The 22,838-nt window shown below is 37.2% G+C and overlaps 1 protein-coding gene across 1 annotated transcript in view; it reads right to left on the minus strand.

Annotated features, from left to right (window-relative positions):
- The window catches only part of LOC306881302 (fibronectin type III domain-containing protein 3B-like), a 156,676-nt gene extending 135,723 nt beyond the window's left edge, over positions 1 to 20,953 (minus strand). Inside the window, 1 exon segment of the mRNA XM_079435320.1 lies at positions 20,850 to 20,953. The gene's annotated coding sequence lies outside the window, so the exon portion shown is untranslated.
- Positions 20,954 to 22,838: the final 1,885 nt, after the last annotated feature.

The raw sequence follows: 22,838 nt of genomic DNA on the forward strand, positions 1-22,838 counted from the left end.
CGTCAGTCTTTCACTATATCTATCTAGAGACCCCTACACACACAGGAATAAATACACACCTCACCATGCATGCAGACCTAAATAATAAACTGCCAAGTTCCAAGATTTAATAAGACAAATAGTAACTTAGAAGCTATTTGTTGCTGTACAGCCATAAAGTATAGGTTTTTCTTTATAGGTAGGATGCTTCCATAGGAGCCTGTGTATTTTTATGCATGTTTATGCTGAAAGGAATTTCCCGGCAATACCCTCCACAGCACGTACGCCTCAGGCAAACAGTTTCACAACTGATGTTTTCACAGAACCGAGACGCGACGCCATGGAAACAGCCATCTCTCATGGCAACAGCATCTCTTTAAGCATCGACTTACCTTTTTCCAGGTCACGCTGAACTTTAATGCTCAGCTTGAGGGAAAGAATGAACGCCATCATGTCAAGATGCATTAAACAATTGCTTTGTTTGTGATCTGTATTATATGAAGAAAATCTTGGCGGTATGTATGTTACCAAAATCACAGGAAAAGAAAATGCATCACATACTGCACTAGGGGTTGACCGATTATCGGCCAGGCTGATATTAAGCCTTTATATGCTTATCGTTATCGGTCATTTCAAAACTGATTTGGCAATAAAATAAAAATTTAATTTTAAAAAGTTGTTGTTTATTTCTGAGCACTTATTTAAATTTTTACACCAGACATGTATAATCGGTGCAAAATATCAGTTATCAGTCTACTTGATCTGTAATAATCAGTATCGGCCCTGAAAAACACATATCGGTCAAACCCTATATTGCACCCATCACACTACCTGCTCCATGCTTGACCTACAGGTAAAGCAGATTCTTTTCCAATTCTTTTGTCCAAACTGACTTACAACTGAGAAGTACAAGAACACTTTTAGCTGTACAGTACACTAAGAGTGTGATATCTGTATATTATTAGTCCGCTGTTGTGAAATGGTTTCTTTACCTACAGTGGTTCACAACATCCATGGAGGACTACAGGAATGCTCTCAGGTGTAACCATACAATGAAAGCTGGACCCTGGAGAATATTCTGTATAGGCATTCAAATCAGAATAAGGACTGAATAACTACACTCCTGGCTAAAGTGGGCCTCCAAAAAGAGGAGCAAAGCAAGATATTTGTAGAACATGTATGGTATAATACGTCTCTCTCTGTAATTTTAGGGCTCTTGCCATTTAAGCAAAGTGACAGTAAATCATATAAAAAGCTTAAATGGGATTAAAGCACATTGCAGTCCAGACTCAAACCTGCAGCATCTAAATGCGCATCACAGCGATGTGAAGGAATCTAAAAAACAAATTAAGGCTAAAACGTTTAAAATTTTGTAAATGGTATCATTTGGCAATGAAACTGCATTTCATTTTCCCCTAAAATATTTATTCTTAAGAGAACGAAATATGGATAATATGACAATAATTGATGAACTGATATGGATCAGAAATAGTTAAGTACTTTGATTCTCAACCCTACATACAATATAATGTTTTTATTGTCACAGTAAAATTGTCTTTCATTCTCATGCTTTATTATTTGATTTAAAAAAAAAAAAAAAAAAAACAGTAAACAAGTCATGGTGAAACAAATTGATAACATTATATCATTATCAATTACAATTATACAGTTTTGTTCAGGATTCTTTGAATATAAAGCTAAAAAAGCAGCATTTATTTTAAATATAAATCTTTACTGTCATGTTTGGTCAATTCAATACATTGTTTTTTTTTTTTTTAAACAATTAAAATAAAAAATAAATAAATAAATAAAAACTTGCACATTCACACTTTAGAATTTGAATATACTGCCAAAACTTAAGCACAAAACGGACATTTGGTTTCCAAAGGGAAATTGGGTAACAATTTGTTCCAATTCCCACTATTAACTAGTTGCTTATTAGCAAGCATATTACTAGCATATTGGCTGTTCATTAGAACTTATAAAGCACATATTAAAGTGTTATTCTGAATGTCCATATTCTAGATCCTTAACCCTACCCCATACCTAAGCTTAACAACTACCTTACATTAAATGGCAGCAAATTAGCAGTTTATCGAGGGTAAATGCTTAACAGTTCCCTATTCTAAATTGTTACTGAAAATTGTAATTGTAGCATTCTATACCTCAACTGTAGCCTACAATCACTAAAATCACAAAAGCATCTGCAAAAAATCTAATGTAAACTAGTCAATCAACCACCATGATGTCCTAAAACAGCCAACAGCTCATTAACAGAGGCACCTGTGCAAACCTTCCCCCAGCTCAACCTTAGTCTGGCCACATCTCTTCTGGCAGTCAGGACGGTACTCGAATATGGTGGGAAACCAGCTCTCGCACGTCTCCCATTAAGCTCCCTGCATCCAACAATAGGTACTGAAAAGAGGGGAGCAGAAAGCCTGGCCCCAGAGTGGAGCACCTTTGTGCCGGCAGCTCTGGGTGAGGTGGGGCGAGGGCGGGTGTAGGGGGTTGGGAGGAATGCAGGAGACTTCTGTTAGCTTACACAGAGTTACACAGAGGCTCAGTTATGCAGCAATGGAGATGTGTAATAAGGTCTCAGGAGCTAAATGAGTGCACCCATTCAGACCGAGCCAGAGAGTTCAACAGGTTCAGACGCTGAGGGCAGACACGTGCATACCTGCATAATGCACCGAAAGGTGCGTGTTCAGCGTGCCTACCTGCCCACAAAAACTGCTCAGCATGGATGCAGTCTACGTGCCACACACAGAACAGTTTACTTCATATGAGAGAGTGACAAAGAGAGACTATCTGAGGGTTTATTTTGGGGCGGCCCACACTGAGTGGAGTGGAGCAGAGTCTATCCGTTCCCTGTAATTGAAGTAATGACATGCCGTTTATGCAGAGGAATTCCTCTCCGCTAAAGCTTCTCTCCAGTACATAAAAACAAAAGACCTCCCCCCGCTGCTAAGTCATGTCTTGACTGGTCTCCGTCCTGGAAAAGCTGTAGCCCCAGGGCAAGGTTTTGCTAGAAATGGGATGCATGGGGGAGGAGAGTTGAGGCGGGAAGGATGTAGAGGATTTTTATATCCACACTTTAAAGGGGGGGGGGGGGGGGGGTGGTGTACAAGGACATTCATCCTCACTGTTTTTATTGCCGGGGCGGGACAAATAGAAGCTTTGCACCTGATGGCAAAACGACGGGAGGCTTCCTGGTGCACTCCTGATGACTTCTCTCAGCCACCTGCAAACGAATCAATGACCCTCCTTTTCTCCAATTTGTCTTTTAAATTTATTTTAAAATACATTTTAAAAACAATGCAGATTTTACACACATTTACATCTCTTCTATTAAGAACATTAATTTCTGTATTAAAGCTTTTTTTTTCAATTATGGATAAATATTCAACAACTTTTCGTATATATTCATATATATTTTAATATTTTTACAACATTGCAAATCATTAGTAGAAATTGTAGTAGCATTATCATCCTCAATGTAATTAAATATATAACATTAAATTACCAATATTTTTCAGAAAAACCTATGAAAACTTACTATTATAATAATTTTAATAAATTAAATATTTTGTTCAGAAAACCTTTTTGGAAACACTGCTTCAGAAAAACTTTGCAATTAAACACTAGTAATAATAATTGAATAATAAAAATTTAATAATAATAACAATAATAAAATGAATTATATAATTTAAATGTATTTTGATGAAAAAAAATCTATTATATAAAAGAAAAATAATATTTATAACTTAAAAAAACATATATTATTTAGCTAATTTACTATTAGTTTATTTATGCATTTATTTATTAGCATTTTATGCCACTGACCCAAACACTTTGCATTCATGGCTGAGTGAAGAGACCCTCACTGGCGTCACTGTTTCTTTGAGAGTTCATACAGCCTCAAGCATTATCTGACTTGCTCTCTACGATTTAGCAAACATTTTAATGTCCTATCTCTAAGGCGAATCAAACAGCCATTGAAGTTTTGTTCTGTTAATAATCACAAGAGCGCTGTCAATAATTACCCAAGACCTCATCTCACCATGTTTTGACAATGCTAGCGGCACGTACGCCACTTCAGATAAACAAGACTGAGGGACACTTGACTCGTAAACCTGAAGAGAGGAGACCTGTCTGTCTGACAGACTTAGTTTTTTGCACTGGGGAGTTGTCAGGAACAAAGGCTTCCCTGTGCATGGAGCCAGCCTGGGACACGAGCGTTTTTATAAGGCTGATTGAACACAAGAGCAGCTCAAGAGCCCTTAATAAGAGCAGAGTGGAGAAGCAGCATGCAAACGAAATGGCACATGAGGCAATCATGGATGCAACTGACGTTTCAATGAAAGACCTTCTCACTCCACAGTAACACCTCACAGCAGACATCCCTCACCTGGCTTCCAGCGAATACCAGTCATTTGCACAAAAATATCCCAAGTTCTTGAGTTCTGACGTGTCCAGACCTGGCCCTGACAAATAGAAGTCTCAGCATTTTTCTTTAGTTTTTTTTCTTCTAACACTACAAGTTTCTCTCCACCACCACCATGAAATGGATGCACAAGAGTCATCACTGTCTCTCTTCCATGCCGTTATCCCGGGAAAACAAAACCTAAAATCTCAAACCCTGTCAGTCTCTTAGCCCTAATCAAAAACTGATGTTCACATTCCAAATCAACCACACTGAAGCAGTAGAAAAATTCCTCCAGCCTCATGAAGGCAACCAAGCCAATGTTCCCAAAAGTTTTCAAAGGCATATTTTTGGAGAGAACGTGCTCTCCTCCGAACTGGTGGAACATCAGCTGGCAGCAGCTTCTGCCCCAGCAACTGGTCCATGAAAACAATGCCAAAGGAGACGTGGCTTGTTTTGAGTAGGTGGATCCACATTTCTGGAGGTGCATGGACTTAAATCCATTAAAGAGGCCAAAAAGATGGCAGCTGAGGTTTGCTTATGGGAAAAAAAAAAATTTGTCAGGGGACCCAAGTACAAGCATGAGAAGCCAATATCCCAAGTAGCACACAACATTCAGTTTTTGCAGCAATGCTTCCAGGACCAGTGCAAATAATTGACATTGAAACAGAGAAAAACAAAAGGAGAGCAAAATTAAAATTCATCATATTAATTTTATAAATGCATGCTATAAATCTTAGACAATGATTCTTCCATGTATACTTAATTTTTTTAACCTCATATTCACAACATGACTTCAATAGTATTTTTTCTTCCTATATAGTCAATGGGTAGCAGCAACTGTTCTTTAAAATATCTCGTACAGGTTTGGAATATGAGGGTAAGCAAATGATGACAACGCAACATGGGCTCATTGGAAATACGTGCCTCTACCTACATTTCTGCGAAACTCAAAAAAACATACTTACACATACGAATCGCTGCAGTTTCCAGTTGAAACGAGAGGCAGTAAAACTCCGACAACTTTTATTCTTTTTCACATAAAGTATGATTTGCAGGTCCACTGTTTCGATTAATAAAGCCAAATTTTCGCATAATTACTTGGAGAATATTATGTTATGAATTAAAAATTTTAACATGCTGCAAGATTTGAAAACTGATTGAACGTGTCGTTACATATATAGCTTCATATGCATGAGTTTTCTGATTCAGTAGTTTGGCTCGGTAGCTTGCGCGATACGGCTTTCCACTTGAGCGATGAAGAGCTCCAGTACGAACCCCGTGAAACTACGGTACAACCAAACAGCTCAAATCCGAGTAAGGAAGTTAAAATGGCACAGCTGCATCAGCAAATGCATTTTAAGGGGATATATTTTAAACATGATAAAGCATTAACTTTTAGCGACACTCCTCGGATATTTGAATTATGAACCATCAAAATACGTACCTGAAGAAATGCAATACAAACACAACAATACGTGCCTATATCAACATAACAAAAATGAGCCAGGGTAAAGTATTGAACCCACGTTTCAGTTCCACTCACTGGATGATTTGGAAACTGCCACGAAACATGCAGTAAGGTACATAATAATGGTGTTGCAGAAATGTATTTAGAGGCATGTATTTCGAATGAGCCTGGGTGTGACAACAGGTTAACTCTCTCTTTAGACTGTAAAATCATCATAAGATTGACAAAAACAAATATTAGGCAATTTACAACCATTGTAAGAGCTTAACTTCAACCTCAGGTGCCAAATTATTATTATTATTATTGTGGTAATCGATATTACACACAAGTGTTTTGATTCAGCTTAACTTCTATTGAACCCAGAATATTCCATTAAGTGAGTGAGAGAGGAGTTTGCTGTGTGTTGAGAGAGTAAGGGTGAGGTTGGCACGGTAGAGTGAATGAGAGCATTCGACAGCTGCTTTGAAAGCTATTACAGAAGCAAGACAGCGCCAGGGCATTATTTACACCCTGTCAGCAGAGCGCACAACACTTCTATGCATAATCACCCAGTCACAACGGCCAATGGGGCAACGGGCATTTGAGATCATGCAGTTGAACCTCAGCTTTGTGGGAAAGCGATCAAGTTGGCTCGATCTGCATCGTGCATCATTTCCCATGTGATAGAGGAGTCAGTGCGTCTGGACCAGGCCGCAACGTTGCAAAGGTCTCCTCGGAGCATGGCTCACTCCCATGGTAGTGGTCAGGAAAGTGAGCTTGCAACAAGTCTGGGCATTGATTCAGCCTCAAATTAGAGAAACTAGGCAAACTGCACATGAGCCTTTTGGGTTTTCGGTGTGCGCCAATTCCACACACACAAACGCTGAGATTTTTTTACTGCAGTTTTTGTTGGGAGGGCCACTATGGCCAGCTGTTTTGGAACATCAGCAGAGAAGGTTCCACACAGTTCTTCCGGTAAACAAGCGGAGCAGATGCTGCGTGCAAAATCCCAAAGCACAAACAACAGTGCTGCTCTCACAGTCCATCTGACAGAACCTCCCTCACCTTATTCTCATTACATCTGACTTCAGTGACAGACGTGGTTACATGCTGGATTAGAACCAGATTGGGTCAGCTTTTACAGTAATACGAAGCCAGAATGGCTTTTCGCTTTTGGCATGAGTTTCCATCCTCGTGACCCCCTTACACATCTGGACTCTGCAGATGGTAAAAGAATGTGTGAACTGCCATTACACCTCATGCACACACACCTTCAAAAACTTAAGGATTTAGCCATCTATTTTGTCAGCTGGAAAGCAACATGATCATGTAACCCAACATTATCGAACAAAATATTTACCTTCACTTGCTTTAGCATTGAGTCAGCTCCCACCTGGCCGAGTGATGCAACAACCCCATATCTAATAGATTAGCAAAGAATCAGACAGTTCACTCCTGCTTACAAGTCTACAATGCGATGTGTACAAGCCATCACAGTGACAGTTGTGTGCAAACACTATGACAGGTTGCTCCAGGGCTTACTGACAAGTTCAGGACCACCAGGTTAAACATACAGTTCTTAAACCACTTTGAACTGTATGTGACACAGTATATTGTCAGGGGCAGGTGTTCCTGTCCTGGCTCACTGCTTTGTGTGTCCCTTATATAACCAATGACTACCGCTTCACTTAGGTAGGCCTTTACTGTGATATATAATATTTTTAATTAGTTTGTCTCTGTTTATTACATTTGTTCTTGTGTGAAAATTTAGAGCAGAAATGAGTGGAAAACTGGGTTAAACTTTATTTTAAGGTGTCTTTGTTACAGTGTAATTATACATTTAAAGTACGGAGTAATATGAATTAACTACATGTTTTCACTGTGTGGTTAGGATTAGGGTTTGGCTTAGGGTTACTTGCATGCAATTATGCATAATTTATTGTTATTATAATATTGAGTACATGTAATGTGTAACAAGGACATCTTAAAATAAAGTGTTACCGAAAACTATTAAAATACTCCAGTTTTCCAACAATATAAAAGCTCAACTTGTGAAAGTGAATAAAGAAATATTTACTAGCTTACAATATTTAAGCTTAATAACAATAATAATAATAATAATAATAATAATATACCACAGTACATTAGTACAACATATTTCTCTTCTTTGTAAAATTAGTAGCTATATTTAAGTACATACTTAAGTACAAATGTTATATAAAATAAAAGGTAACACTATTTTAAGGTGTCATAATACAGAGTAAGAAAATGTAGTTACCATGTAACTAAGTTACGGAACAGCCTGTAATTACAGTTTGTAATTATGTAGATGTAATAGGCAGCTACTGTTACACATATGTAACAAACCTTCATTGCATTAAGGATCAGGTATTTGTTGGAAAAGACCAGCTGCCAACTGTCCAGTCAGATTTTTCCTCTGCAGGTGCAGTTCAAGATCGGCTAGTCAAATGAACCTGGTTTGTGTTTGGAATTTGTGAGATAAAAATCTAATTGGAAACTCAAGAGGAAGAAAAGATGCTGTTACATTAGCTTCATTCCCAAAAGGTTATCAAAATAATCAACATGTATAGAAACACACAGTGGGCATTATGGGTGGTGCAGACGGCAACAACACTGGTCTCTCTTTTTCAGTTGAGGAGAGGACTCGCTCCACAGCACGTCATTCAAGAGTTTCCCCCACCCCCGACATCTCCCTTCTGCCTCCAAACACTCCTTTGTTCAAGGAATTTCTTCAGAGCAGAGTACTTTGCCTAGTTCTGGCACAGCAACACCAATGATTTCAAATTTCCAGCTTGTAATAATTCGACTTACCTTGTCACTATCAAACACTTCAAGGTTTTTTTTTTAGCATCTGCATTGAAATGTTGAGTTTCAATGCCAGCATTACAAACCAAATCTATGATAAAAGACCTTTTTAACATTTACAATTCTTCATGTGTTGGAATTTGCCCTGTTTATACATTCCTCTGAGGTCATAAAAACCCCAGGCTCTTGTGTAGGCATGAGACTGGCGTTCAGTGTCACCAGGCTGATCATGATTTCTGCCAATCCCATAATAAATTTGATCCCGGTTATTGTACAAATTAGCCAACTGGATTCTAGACTGTATTTGTTTTGGGGGTCTCAAGGGCCTCACAACAATTCAAATCCATTTTACAGCTCTCTGAAGTCTTGCTAAGGAGCCTACATTAGTTAGGTTAATAGGTTTGTGATCTGATCAAGGAACCTCACATTTGATGGTTGCAAGGACAAACCTGAAGTCAGAGTCCAGCATCCACACAGTGAAGCTCTGCCAAACGAACCCACATCATGGTTTAAAGTCCATGTGCCAGGCAACTTGCCTTTACGTGAAAGGAAAAATCTCCTCTGGAAAAGTTTGGCCTATAGCCATTATATGAAAATGAGGCCATGAACGCCTGAACAATGCCATTCTTTCAGAGGGAAATCAGACAGGCCTTGGGAACTTAAGCCTAACTATGCTTTGAGGCAACTTTGGCAGGAAGACAGGCATTGACCAATTGTACACGTTCCTTCTCATTCTTCCTGCCAACCATACAGCATCATTATCACCAACGGTTACCTCAGACCATTTCAGACTAAACTAAACTGGCTTCCTAAAACCACAAGGGTGAAAAGTAGCTCCAGTCTCTAATGAGGTAACAGACGTAGATGACGTATTTCTCCTTGAGGTGTATTTATTGCTCAAGTATCTTTACTCAGTCTGCCAATAGTTCCTTTAACTAAATAGAAAATACTTCACCTTGAGTTTTCAGTAGACTAGCATTGAGTTAAGGTTTGTTCACACCAAGAACGATAACTATAAAGATAATCATAACAATAACTATATTGGTGTCCACACCAATGGATAATTATAAGCACACACCGCAATAATGTTGTCGCTGCTCAAGCTCTTTATTAAGATCAGGTCGATTCTTATTGGCTGTCAATGTTTTTATCGTTCATCAGATAGAAAAAAATTATTCTGAAAGTGATTCCAATGATATCGTTCCTCTGTCTTTATAATTAGATGTGTAGGGCCCTATGAAATCACTTTCACTTTTTTCCAAATTCTGTTTTATTTCGTTTTTTTTTTTTTCTCAAAATTCAGCTTTTTTCCGATTTAAATTTGTCTGGATTCCATTTTCCTTTTTTTTCCCATTTTAATTTTTCTAGATTCTGTTTAATAGTTTAATTAAATTTTATTAATTACATTTTATAAAGATTTTTAAGGCCCTGAAAATTTCTCATATTGAGGAGGCAGAGGCTAAAAACACCGCGAGCGTCACACGCTTCAGTAGGTGTAAACGAAATCGCACATCTGCATCATTCATTCACTCAGATTCAGAACATGCACAACTTAAACAGTATTTTTGCGGCTTAATATACAGAGTCCATATCACATTTTGATTTAAGTGTAATGATCTACTCCTGATTTATCCATCCCAAATTAGGCAAATTCTGTGACATTTTGCGTTGTACAGTAAATTCTGTTTTTATGACTGGATTCTGTGATTCCATCCGCTCTTTCTGCATCATGGAAATCATAGGGCCCTAGATGTGGAGTGACCTTTCCTATTCTCATAGAAATAGGACAATTATGTTTCCACAATGATTATGAAACTTTATAGCTCTTGGTGTAAATGGGACTTTAACATTGAAAACAGCCACATGAAGTGATTTTATGCACAAAAACAATTAAAAGCTTTGTTTGTCCACTTTACCATATTTATTTGATTAAATATGAAAGATCTTGGCATGTCACATATTGGCAAGCAACCACTGGGGGGGCTTGATTTATTAATATTTGAAGTTTTTATGCCTCAAGTTGCTCAACAAAAAAAGATGCCAAGTTCAAAGCCATTTTCAAAAGCCATTAGAGAAGAGATAATGCCAAACTAAAGCAACAAGATGTGGAACTAGTACTCAAAAAGTCCCAAATGAGCAAAAGGTCACTGGTCAGATTGTTATAAACGAAGATTTCAGAGTCAGGAAGGACAGGAACTCTATAGTGATATTTTAATAAAAAAAGTTGAAAAGATGAAACAGTCAGTCTATCTTTCAGCAGCAATGAGAGCAAAGCAGCCTGACACTGCCAAAGAGAGCAGGAGAGAGAGAAAACTCATCCAACCATCTGGATGTGGACTAGGCAGGAGTCCAGGAGGCAGAAAAATTCATTCCAAGTCCCTGACCGACGTGCGACTGCCACGTAGCTGTTAATGCAGGAGGACAGAGAGGAGGGAAGAGGCTGTCTTATTTCTGCAGAAACACTTTCCCACAGAGCAACACAAGCACATCTGCCTGTCTGCCTACACAGCACACTGTTACTGAACTGCAATGTCACAGTTTTGATGTAATTTAACAATGTGATAATGATCACTTGGAAAGGTTCATAATAATAGAATATACTTATGGGCGTCAGACATTTTCACAAGTCTTTGAGGTGGGGTCCAAGTCTCAACTATTGGGTAATCATTTTTACTCACTTCTATACTTTAAGTTAGTCAAAGAACAATTCATTTTGTTATTCACAAATCAAATCACAAGTCAATTATACACAGTTGTTATTGTCGATTAAAAACTACAACTACAGATACATAGCCGAAACCGAATTAAAATTAATGAAATAAAATGAAAAATTTCATCAAATAGTTATATTATATATGTTGCCTTAGCAGCTAACTGAAATAAATAAGCTGAAGCACTTAAATTACTAAAATAAAAATAGAGCCAAATAGAAATAAATAAATAAAAAATCCAAAAATGACAAATGCACATAAAATTACTAAAACTTAATAAACTGAAAATATAAAAATCAAAAGATCATTCAAAATATCGACAAATACTATAATAGTACATTATTTGAGACTTTAAAGATAGTTCACACAAACAAAAAGTAGCACTTTTTTAAGGTGTTTTTTTAAGGTGTACGTGTAACACATTACATGTACTTATATTATAATAAAAATAAATTATGCATAATTACATGCAAGTAAACCAAGCCAAATCCTAATCTTAACCATATAGTTAGTCTAAAAAATATTATTTTTTTGTTCCACAGACAAAACAGTCATTGCATAAGAATTGCAAAGGAGTGAGACAGACATGATGCCAGAAATGTCATTTTTGGGTGAACTATCCCTCTATGTGTGACGTTTCAAACTCAAATTTCCATTTCTAAAGTAAATAAATGCGACTCTGAAGAAATAACCTCTTATAACCAGATTTAAAGTGAAGAATGCTGTTTGTGTGACAAAGGATTAATTTCTACAGTGGCTCTTGTAGTGGGATGGTCTAGACTTGTTGGTGACTCAGTCTGTCCACAAACAGGAAAAAAACAGTAATGTCTAAAATACCTCCAATATGCACCTCGCTACTAAGAGTGTACACAGCCAGGTCACCACACAGCTCACAGATCTCAACTTTCCTGAGCTTTTGTTTGGCACACTGAACTTGTGTTTAGACCAAGCTGAGAGGAAGCAGCCTAACTCCCACAAACACATGAAAATGACTCACTCCATACCCATGGCTGTGCTTCAAATTTTTTCCTTCTCTTTTTTTTAAACTTAGAAAAGGAGTTCAGTCTGAGAGAGATCAGTACATGAAACCACAGGAGTCAGTACATTCACATGTGCAGCTATAACGGAGCAACAGTGGGATTTTACAAAGTCAGACTATGGTCTACATCTGTCCAAATATACAACCAATTGCATGACTGAATATTTAAAATATGAAATATATGCCGTGCATCATCTCTGTCTTACATCGAAAGTGGACAACGTTGAGGCCAATTGTAGTCCAGAAGCATCCAAGACGAAACTGAACTACAACTGAATTATCTAGGTCTGTGATTCTAAACTAGAACATAACATTATTTATATAGAAAGCTTTATTTTGATGAAAATTCTAAAGCAAGAAATGGCTTTCTACTGAGCTGTCCTCGAGAGCTGCATGAAAAAATGCAATGCGATCATTTGAGTTTGTTCCACATACAAACAACTCTTATGAACCGATGCTTTTAAGGAAAGCAAAAACATACAGCAGGATGAGTGTAGCCATATTCCCAAAATGAATGACTCATAAAATGGCCCTTTAAAAGAATAATTCATAAAGACGAGTTACTGGTTTGAATAAGTCTGATTCAAATATAATTTATCGTCTTAACTGAGAGAGAATTTATTTCATATGTTAGCAAAATGGACACTGTAAGTGAAATCAGTCTACCCAAATGAAGTAACTGAATCAAAATTATAATCGAATCAAAAGATTGTGAATTAGAATCTGAACAAATCAGGAATTCCCAGCCATAGCAAATGTATTAAGGGAGAAGTGTTTCTACAAAGGTTGGGATTGCACTCACACAGGCGCCATTTTTAAGCAATTAGCTCTTTTCTCAAGAAAACACATTCATCCTTCTCTTCCCATTACAAGCCACAAAAATAAAAACTCAGAATAAACTGAGAATTAGGGATGCACAATATCATCGGACTGATATCGGAATCGGCCGATGGCCGGTAATGGCTTTCAATGTAAATATCGGCATCGGCCTGATATGAAAAATTATGCCGATATGTCTAGATAAGAGAAATACATTAACTCACATGTGCTCAGGGTGTGCTAGTGATTAGATCATGTCAGCAGTGTGGCTCATTCTTGAAGCAAAGTTTTGTCTGAATGAGGATTAGATTGACTGTTTTGGATTGCTGCATTTAATCTGTGAAAGCATATTCGTGTTTGGTTGATCGCACGTGCAGGGGCAGCAGCAGCAACAGCCTCCCCTGGGTCCTAACGCCCGTTCCGTAAGGAGTTTTAATCTGTAGGGGCGCTGTTGCCCTACTTCTAATTAAATTAAAAGTAAAATAGCCTACATAAATAACATTTAGACTTTTTCTGATTAAATAAAGCAGTAATCGATGTCATAAAATAATGAGTATGTTTTGATTTAAAAGGTCAGAAGCTATAGCTTACATGGAAAAAAAAAATCACTAACATGACACTTGGAAATTAAATAATTTTATATATACTGATTCATGCATTGTGTAATACGTTTCGTTTTTTAAATAAATCATGAGCTCTAAAAGATTTTCAGAATTTTTACAACACTTTTGTTTTAGACCACCTACAAATGTTAAATCTTAAAATAAAATGTTAAGGTTAACATTGCATTTTGGGGGGGGGGGGGGGTGCAGTTATTGATATAGTTTATTTATAGTTATTTTCAAAGCTTCAATGTACTGTTAAAAAAACTTATTTAACCTTATTTTTTAATTCTAATAAATAAGTTCTTGTTAAAAACTAACCAAAATTAAAAATATTTTGCTCATAATTTCTGCACAGGAAAGATTTGGTGTTGTTTCCAAACAAAAGGAAATGTATCGGTATCAGCCAAAATGAGTTGAAAAATATCGGCATATCGAATATCGGCAAAAGGCATCCCTACTGAGAATCAAATATTTCTTAAATAAGTGTTTAATAAGTATTTTCAAGATAGCAATCCATAAACCACAAATGTCCCCATACAATCTTCCAGACAAGTTTGCATTTCAATGTGGAAGTGGCCACTTTCGTCCACATTTGGATGGGCATTTTATGGTCCTGGAATGCTGAATGACTCAACACTTTGGAACGGTCGAATTTTACGCCCAGGCCAACAGTCAGGGCTCCCCCAGCCTCCAAGCGAACAGGGTGTGATGAATTCAGTCGGAAGAAGACACAGGGAATGGGGTGGGGGGGTTGTTGAAATTGGGGGACAGATTTTGCTCATTTGTCCCACATGGCTAAACACGCTCAAAGAGGGCAGCTCAGTTTAAACAAACATAACCACTTCCTCCTCGCTGCACACAATGCCTTTAAACAGAAACCCGTCCGTTGCTCCTCACCGGGTCATTTGGGGGAAAGAACAGCTAGCCGCCAAAACACAGCCAGCCCTGTGTGGCTCAGCATCTGCAGACACCCTTAAAAAACTCAAACATAGCCCTGCTCCTCAACTTCACCTCACACACCTAAAATACCATTACAGCAGACTCAGCTTCCATACAAGGAACATATCTGGCCATTTGCTTGCAGACAAAATTTTAGACAAGTGTCAGTCACTGAGAGAAAGGTACTGGCATCAACTAAGCTCCTTAGTTTACAATATTAAATAAGGGATGCATATATCAGTACCACATCAATTATCGTCTGATATTAAAGTTTTTGGTAACACTTTATATTAGGAACCACATATTCACCATTAACTAAGACTTCTCCCTCATTAAACTCCTAATTTGCTGTTTATTGATAATAAGTAAAGTAATTGTTGTAATAGTTATGGTTAGCTATGGGATAGGGTTAAGGGATGTAGAATATGGTCATGCAGAATAAGGAATTATGTGCTTTATAAGTACTAATAAACAGCCAATATGCTAGTAATAAGCAAGCTTTTTTAAATATTCCCTGGTGGATGTTAAATTCCCTTAAAAATAACTACATTTTCAAATAAATTAATACAATGTAAAAATAATATTTTACGTAAAACACTTTATTTTACAATACTATTATGTAAAAACAATCACCTATGGTTTTATATCAGTGCAATATAATATTATAAGTAATATATATATAATAAGTGTTACATACATATATGAAATCCATATTTTACAGATTTCTAAATGTACTATTCTTAGCCTTTTAATTTTTAGATTACCTTTTTTTTAAACAGTCTTCTAAATGAATAAAATGTCATATCCACCGATAAATGCAATGTTTATGTAAATACAACATTTAAAACTCATTCGTTAATTCATTTGTTCTTTATCTTTAATTTAGACAATATATCATTTTAACATCAGTCGTTTACTGGTGATTATCGGTACGTGCGAGAAACAGGAACACAAAACTAAATTACTGGTAAATAATTTATTGTAATAAAAAAAAAAAACTGCCAGTCCCCAACAGGAATGTTAAGGAGCAGCCTTTTCACCCCATGTTGACTCTGGAATGCTGTAGAAAGCGAAAATTCAACATTGACACATTCCTTCAGTGCCACCTGGGATGCCACTGGCCTCGCAGCAATGGCTGCCATTCCCATGACCACTCTGTTTACTTTATTTTGGTAACTTCACACATCCAAAACATAGCTATCGAACAAAGAGAGATCAGCGGTACTAATCCAAAAGAATAATATGAATTAGCTGGAAAAATTCACCAGGCTGAAAGAAGATCTGCGCAGTAAGAATGGATAGCCCCCGTCCACCCCTCCTCGCTCTCAGAGGTCAAAGGGTGAAATTCCTCATCTTCCATCAGGCCTCCAGATTTCACACACAATATAAGGGGGAGTGCTTGAGGAGGGGGATGGGTTAACAAGACCTGGTGAGATGGAAGGATTGTGGGAGGTGTTGGTCTAAGGTCCTGCTGGTAGGGGGGTGGCATAAGAAAACAGGAAGTCTGGGACTACAAATATATGCGCAGTGGCACTGCTGACATGTGTTTGCACAGAGCAGCTTGAGATGGGATCAGCCACAGTGTACTGCAGACTACTACACCACAACAAATGCATCCTCTGCCAGGTTCGCATTGCACATGCGTGCTGGCTAAAAGTGTCATTAATGAGCTGCTGCCGCATCTGAAGTTTCCATCGTCCAGCTAATAACGGCCGTCTCTGCACTCTGAATGCTAATGCAAGCACGAACATACACCAGAGGCCACCTGACCAAACACTGAGTGTTTTTCCGCTGTGCTTTTAGCTAAATGTGCAAGCCTGGTCATTTGAATAATGCATTGGCATGATGGAGTGTATGCATGTCAGGAATCAGTGTCATGGAGTGAGCTGCAACATCTGACCCTCTCCATCAACTGAAAAACAAGAGATAAACCAAGCTGCGTTCTTGCCTTGTAAAACATGCAAGTAGAGCAATGGAATACAACAGTTTCCATATGTTTTTACAACTCAATGTTATAATATCAGACTGCCTGAAAACAGGTCAATGCATTTTAGCTTATAGAACTTTTTTTTTGTAATCAGTCTCACAAAATTAATTTCTCTTTCGATAAACGAATAATTGGCTTCAATTTCTCAAACTCATGTCATTTCAAATCTGTATGACTTCCATTTGTGGAACACAAAGAGGGACATTTTAAAGAATGTTGGAACTATTTTTGATCAAATAATAACTTACAATGAAGATGCAGTCACATTAGTGATTTTTCAGTGAAAATCATGGACAAAAAAGCTTGATTGTCTATTGTTAATAGCTTAGAGATGTAAAAACAGCTCACACAGAAGTAACTTTCAAACCAAGCAGCTTTCTGTTGGTCAGTGCAGAGAATTTACACGAGCAACTTGAAAATGAGTGAAATCTGCATGGGGAACATTTCCGATTGGAATGACTGGAATCCGTCTGCAGAATTTCACCAAGCAACTGTAAATTTGATGCACCTTAAGGGTCCAAAACACCTTTAAACATTGTATAAAGTCATACAGGGTTGGAACAACTATTGGAGTGAGTACATAATGGCAACGTTCTCTTTTATGTAAACATTACTTTTAAAAGCAAAACAGTTGTGATGAGACAAGCCAAAAAAATATGCAAAATATTGCACACAATGGGAAAAGACATTGGTCTGGAGTTTTTACTGTCTGACAACTAAAGCACAATATCCTGTCAACATGTTAAGATAAAAATATCTAAAATCTACATCAACTAGTCAATTCTTTTCAACCCTAGTTGGTTGCTGCAAGAGATGTTAAACAAAGCAGTCTAAATAAGAAAGTATGTTCTGGCATCCAGCAACAGCATACTGCAGCTTGTCACTTACAATGCTGCCTAAAGTGACGGGTGTACAGTTGGGTGGAGAGGCAACTGTCTAGAGAAAACGGTGGGAAATGGAGTTGTTATGCCTTTTTTATCTTCTAAATTAACTGTCAACAATAGAGTAAATCACCAAGAAGACAGAGAAGTCTGGCATGCAAACATAGCACCACTGTGCCAAACAAACATGCAACGAGAAGATGCGAAGAGCGCAAACTAGACATGCATGAAAACAATAGCACAATGAATACTGTTATGCAGAACCCTGCTTTTAGCTCCACTGAATGACGCTATATGTAGCCGTGGTTGACTGATTCAAGATGAGCAGCAGGATCCTGATTCATGGACCAGCTGACGGCCATATCATCACCGCATGCATATTTCCCAAGCGCTAATGGTTAAAGCACAGATACAAACTTGTTCTGTCTTGCTTAACAGTTAGAAAGACGCTGGCTTTCTCTTCCTAATGAGGTCAAGGGAAAATAGCGCACTTGAGAGTCTAATGATAAGATCATGTGACTTCGCTGACCAAAACCATCACTGCTTTTCTACTCATATTTTTTCCAAAATAAATATACAGCAGATGAAGGACATTGAGTTCACTGGATGTTATGTAGACAAAGTACCAAATAGGAAAAGTCATTCCTAGAAGAACTCTCTGAACCTGCACAAGATGGAACAAATCGAAATTTACAAAGTCTACTAGCCAATAAGTGTGACTAAGAGTTGTTTCAAAGGGCACCAGTCAGAGAAAATCAGGAAATGTCTTCAAGAAGGTGGACTGTCCGCTGCAATTAGGAACAATCACAACAGATTTTTATCACGCTGCACTGCATAACATCAGCACACATCAAAGCACAGAGCTGCTCCCAGGATGATGGGGAACTGTAGGGGGGAGGGTATGAGTGTATGTGCAGTATTTGAGGTGCCCCTTGGGAAACAGACCTCCAGCTCACCAGGTACAACCCCATGACCTCAAAGGAAGAGTACATTCCTGCAGCTATGTCCAATCAGCAAGTTTAACTCCCCATGCCATCTCTCTCAGCACAGCACCTAGACTGATGAAACAATAGCTGTCGAAGCCGATCCATCAGATACTGGCTAAAAAATAATACAGATATTTTATTTTGAAAGTGTCTCAGATAAATGCTGATTGTGGGTCCATGGAAAACTACAGTTGTACTGCTCTTTTTTTTTTGCACATTTTCCTAGTTAGTGCATACTTTTGAACAATGATTCTTAACTTTTTTGACTCCAAAGACTTCAATGTATATGTAACATTCAACAGCCAATCTTTGGTCACTTTTGAAATTTTTCTATAGTATACTGTACAGGCACGTGGTCACTATCGTAAAATAAACCAAGACATGGATTATTGAAGGGTTTCTTTTGCAAAAATAGCTATTTTGAAAATCGATTAATATTAAAACTGATTTAACTTTAAATTGTTATATATACTTGTAGAGACTTAGACACAATATTAGAACAGCTTTGGAGGTAATATAGGTTTCCAAAGTGGTTGTAGAGTGTTGCCATGGGAAACGGGTATTATTCAGAAATATGCATGTTGAATGCTGCGACTGACCAATCAGAAACAAGCATTCCAGAGTGTTGCATAATGCAAGCATAAAATGAAACAACCCAATGTTTTATTTATAGATTTAATTTATGGCTCTTACAGAAAACAAAAAAAAATTATTTTTTGACAATACTGAAACAAATTTCACCTTTGTGTGGAATTAAAAAAAAAAAAAAAGGCTCACAAATTTAAAGAAATGAAAATGCAGGATTGCTGTAAGAGGACCAAAACCAAGCAGGTCAGAACAAATTAATTTTAAGAGAGGATATTGTGTATGACTCCATGGGAAGTATTGGGAAAATTCCTCTATGCAAAAAAAAAAAAAGAGAGAAATGAGATGCATACAGAATATTGTACCAGTATTTAATTGTTTAATATAGCTTCTTTTAAAACATTTGTGGCCTCCTCAGAAGTTCACCTATTGGCCCCAGTCCCTGGTTGAGAAAGTTTGTAGATGCAAGATGATAAGGAGCAGAGGAATGCAACATCTTATTTTTCTGCAGCAATTTCTTTTTTAAGTAAAACATTGATTCTTTTTTCTGCCCCAGTGCAATAATTTACATTTTTAGAAAAAGTTATGAAATCCCTCACTCAGCTGGAGAACTTAAACATGACGTCATTTTCTGCAGATCCCATTTCTCCTCTCATGCTTCTCTCTCTCCAATAAGCCCTCTGGATCCAGGCAAGAGCAGAACTCGTATGGTACAAACTATCTTAAAGCGTTATTTCGGTGACCAACAACATCATCCAAGAGATTAAAAGCGACCTTTAAAAGTCTTTTTCCAGAGCTGCTAATTAGTGTGCTTTAATTCCCAGCACGAAGGAGCAATCAGTACTTTCTGACGTTTGGGAAAACGATGCACGGCGTTGCATTAAACCAAAACAATAAAAATAAAGAAAAACAAACAAGTATCAAGTGAAGATACTTTCTGCACAATATATGACAGAACAACGACAACAGTACACAATGTTTTCCTCCATAAACAGACACAGCTGTTGAAGAATAGGCTGTCTGGAATACTAGGGCATGATGGAGTTGACCACCTTCACATAAATCATCATTCCCGAAATCTTTGCCAAATATTATTCGACATTATTCAAGCAACCGCCTGCTTTGGAACATTATTTTCGCTAAGGAAAGACACCTGGAAGACTCAGCATCCCAAATAAATGTCACTTAAACAATTTGATAAGACTAATAAAGCTAAAGTGTAGCGTTTTTATAAAATGTATAAAACGCGCTAAATAGAACATCACAAACTCACCAAAATTCCAAAGTTGGAATTCAGCGACGCAGAAGTCAAACTGTGTATTTTCTAGTAAACTGCGCCCGTCATTAGAAAGTTGCACGACGAGTTTTGAGCATCTTTGGGTAAATAACGCTTTCTGAAAAAGAATCCATGCAAAAGTGCCAGTTTTCCTGTGGCGCATGAAGTTTTCCGTCTCTTCTCCTGTTTGGCCAACTAACCCAGACTCCCGGCGTCACCGCCATCCCAGACACAAAAATGAACGCAACGCAACTTTCCGTTAGGAACATATTTTAATTGTTTAACTGGGAATCACGCGAACTGCGGCAAAAGATAGCACTTATAAGCGATAAGAAAAACTCACCTCGCTGCAATAAAATGATCTTGAAAGAAACTCCAGAGCTCCACTTTCACCCCAGACACAACTTTGGCAATCCCTGCTCCAGTCTGCTCCACCAGCGCTCAGTCAGAGGGAGATTCCGCGGCCATGTCAATTACGGCCCACAGCACATGTGAGCTTGATCCTGCCCCTTTTACCGTAAGCAACCATATAAACGAACTTCACAGAAGAGCCGAAGAGAACAATTCAAAAGACAATTTAATCTAAATACCACCACAGACAGACACAGCTTTTATACACAACAGTAGAAATAAGCTCACTTTTACAACGATTTATTCAGGCTGTGTTCGAATCGGATTAAAGGTTGTTTTTATGGATTTTTACAAGATTGCATATTAATTATCAGGTAATGGCAAAAAAGTGTTTTTTTTTTTTTTTCTGTTTTTAATACAACTAGTGATTAATAAAAATAAAAAAGAAAGAAACACTTCATCTAAGGTTCTTTCTTGTCAAGATTATTTTTTATTTGTGTGACTAAAATGTGGTTATAAGATTATGTCAGGCTACTGATTATTTATGTATCTATGTATTTATTTATTTAATGTAATTTGTAAACAGAAATAATCTTTCCCACATTGAGTATCCTTGCTCCTTGATGTTTGGTAACACTTTACAGTAAGTGGGTTATTATGTTTAACCCAGCATGCTGGGTTGCTTTTTATGGTTTAAAATGACTACATTGCTAGGCTAAAATGATCCCAAATAGAGCTAGGCATTAAACCTATGAATCTTGTTCATTTTAAAATCACACAAAGAATGACTTTCAAAAGGTAAATATTTATTAAAGGTAAATATTTTTGACTGTTAGAAAACAGTCCAAAAGTAACATGCATGTAAGAAGAAATGCAGAAAAGTATGGCATTAACAGCTACAGAGTTTATAAATGAAGCATTGAACGTTTGTTGAATATAACTTCTGATCAAATTGGACTTTTTTGGTAAATTTTATATATTGCATAAAAATATACAAAAACACTTATACAATAATTGTACAATTAGTTAATAGTTAAGTCCTTTACAAACTATCTGGCATGACAGTACACAAATAAACCATAACATTAACACTGATATTATAACATTCAACAGATGCATGTGTGTGAAAGAATGTGAGCATGTGTATGAATGACAGCGTGTAAACTCCACTTCTACTAAACAACACATTTAACATTTTGTTTTTACAAATTATACACTTACAGTTTGTTTCATAGTCCATGAATACAGATCATGCATCACTGTCATGATCTCTTTAGCATTATTGATGTAGTCATGAAGAAGCCCCATCAGCACAGCATCCAGGGCAGCGTCCTCCTTTAAAACCACTGTTGCATCAGTTTGGGGGAAATGTCATTCTCCTCTTTGACCAGCATTCATCCCAGTCACCGCCTGTTCTTCATCAGTGGCCTAAAAAGAGAAAAACATTTGAAAACAGAAAACATTTCATTAAATTATCAATTTTCAGATAGAGGTGCAGCCACATCAGGAAGGATAGGTAAATAGTCTGTTTTATAATTTCATCCACTTTGTGTAGATGTTTAATTTCTCTGTCTACCACATGGTATAATGGCAGCACTAGTGTGAGGGCATGTAATATTTTAAAAATAAATATATTGCTTTCAGAAAGCTACTTCTTTACTGAAACATTAAAACAGACATGACATTCACATACCTCACAAATTTTCATGTACATGGAGGGCTGGTCTTTAAAGGGTTAGTTCACCAAAAAATGAAAATGGTCATAATTTACTCTCCCCCATGTTGTTTCAGACCCATACAAACTCTGCAAATTTTTGGAACACAAATAAATATATTTTATATTCTCTTAATTTTTGTCCTCCATTGCAAGTCTGGGAGACCAATATTTTCTTCTGAACAGACATGTTCGCTATCATATAATTTAAGGTTTATTCATATACAAACATTGGAATGGATTACTTCAACAATAACTGTATTTATG

Source organism: Barbus barbus (genome assembly GCF_936440315.1).
Source record: "Barbus barbus genome assembly, chromosome: 15".
Lineage (NCBI taxonomy): Eukaryota > Metazoa > Chordata > Actinopteri > Cypriniformes > Cyprinidae > Barbus > Barbus barbus.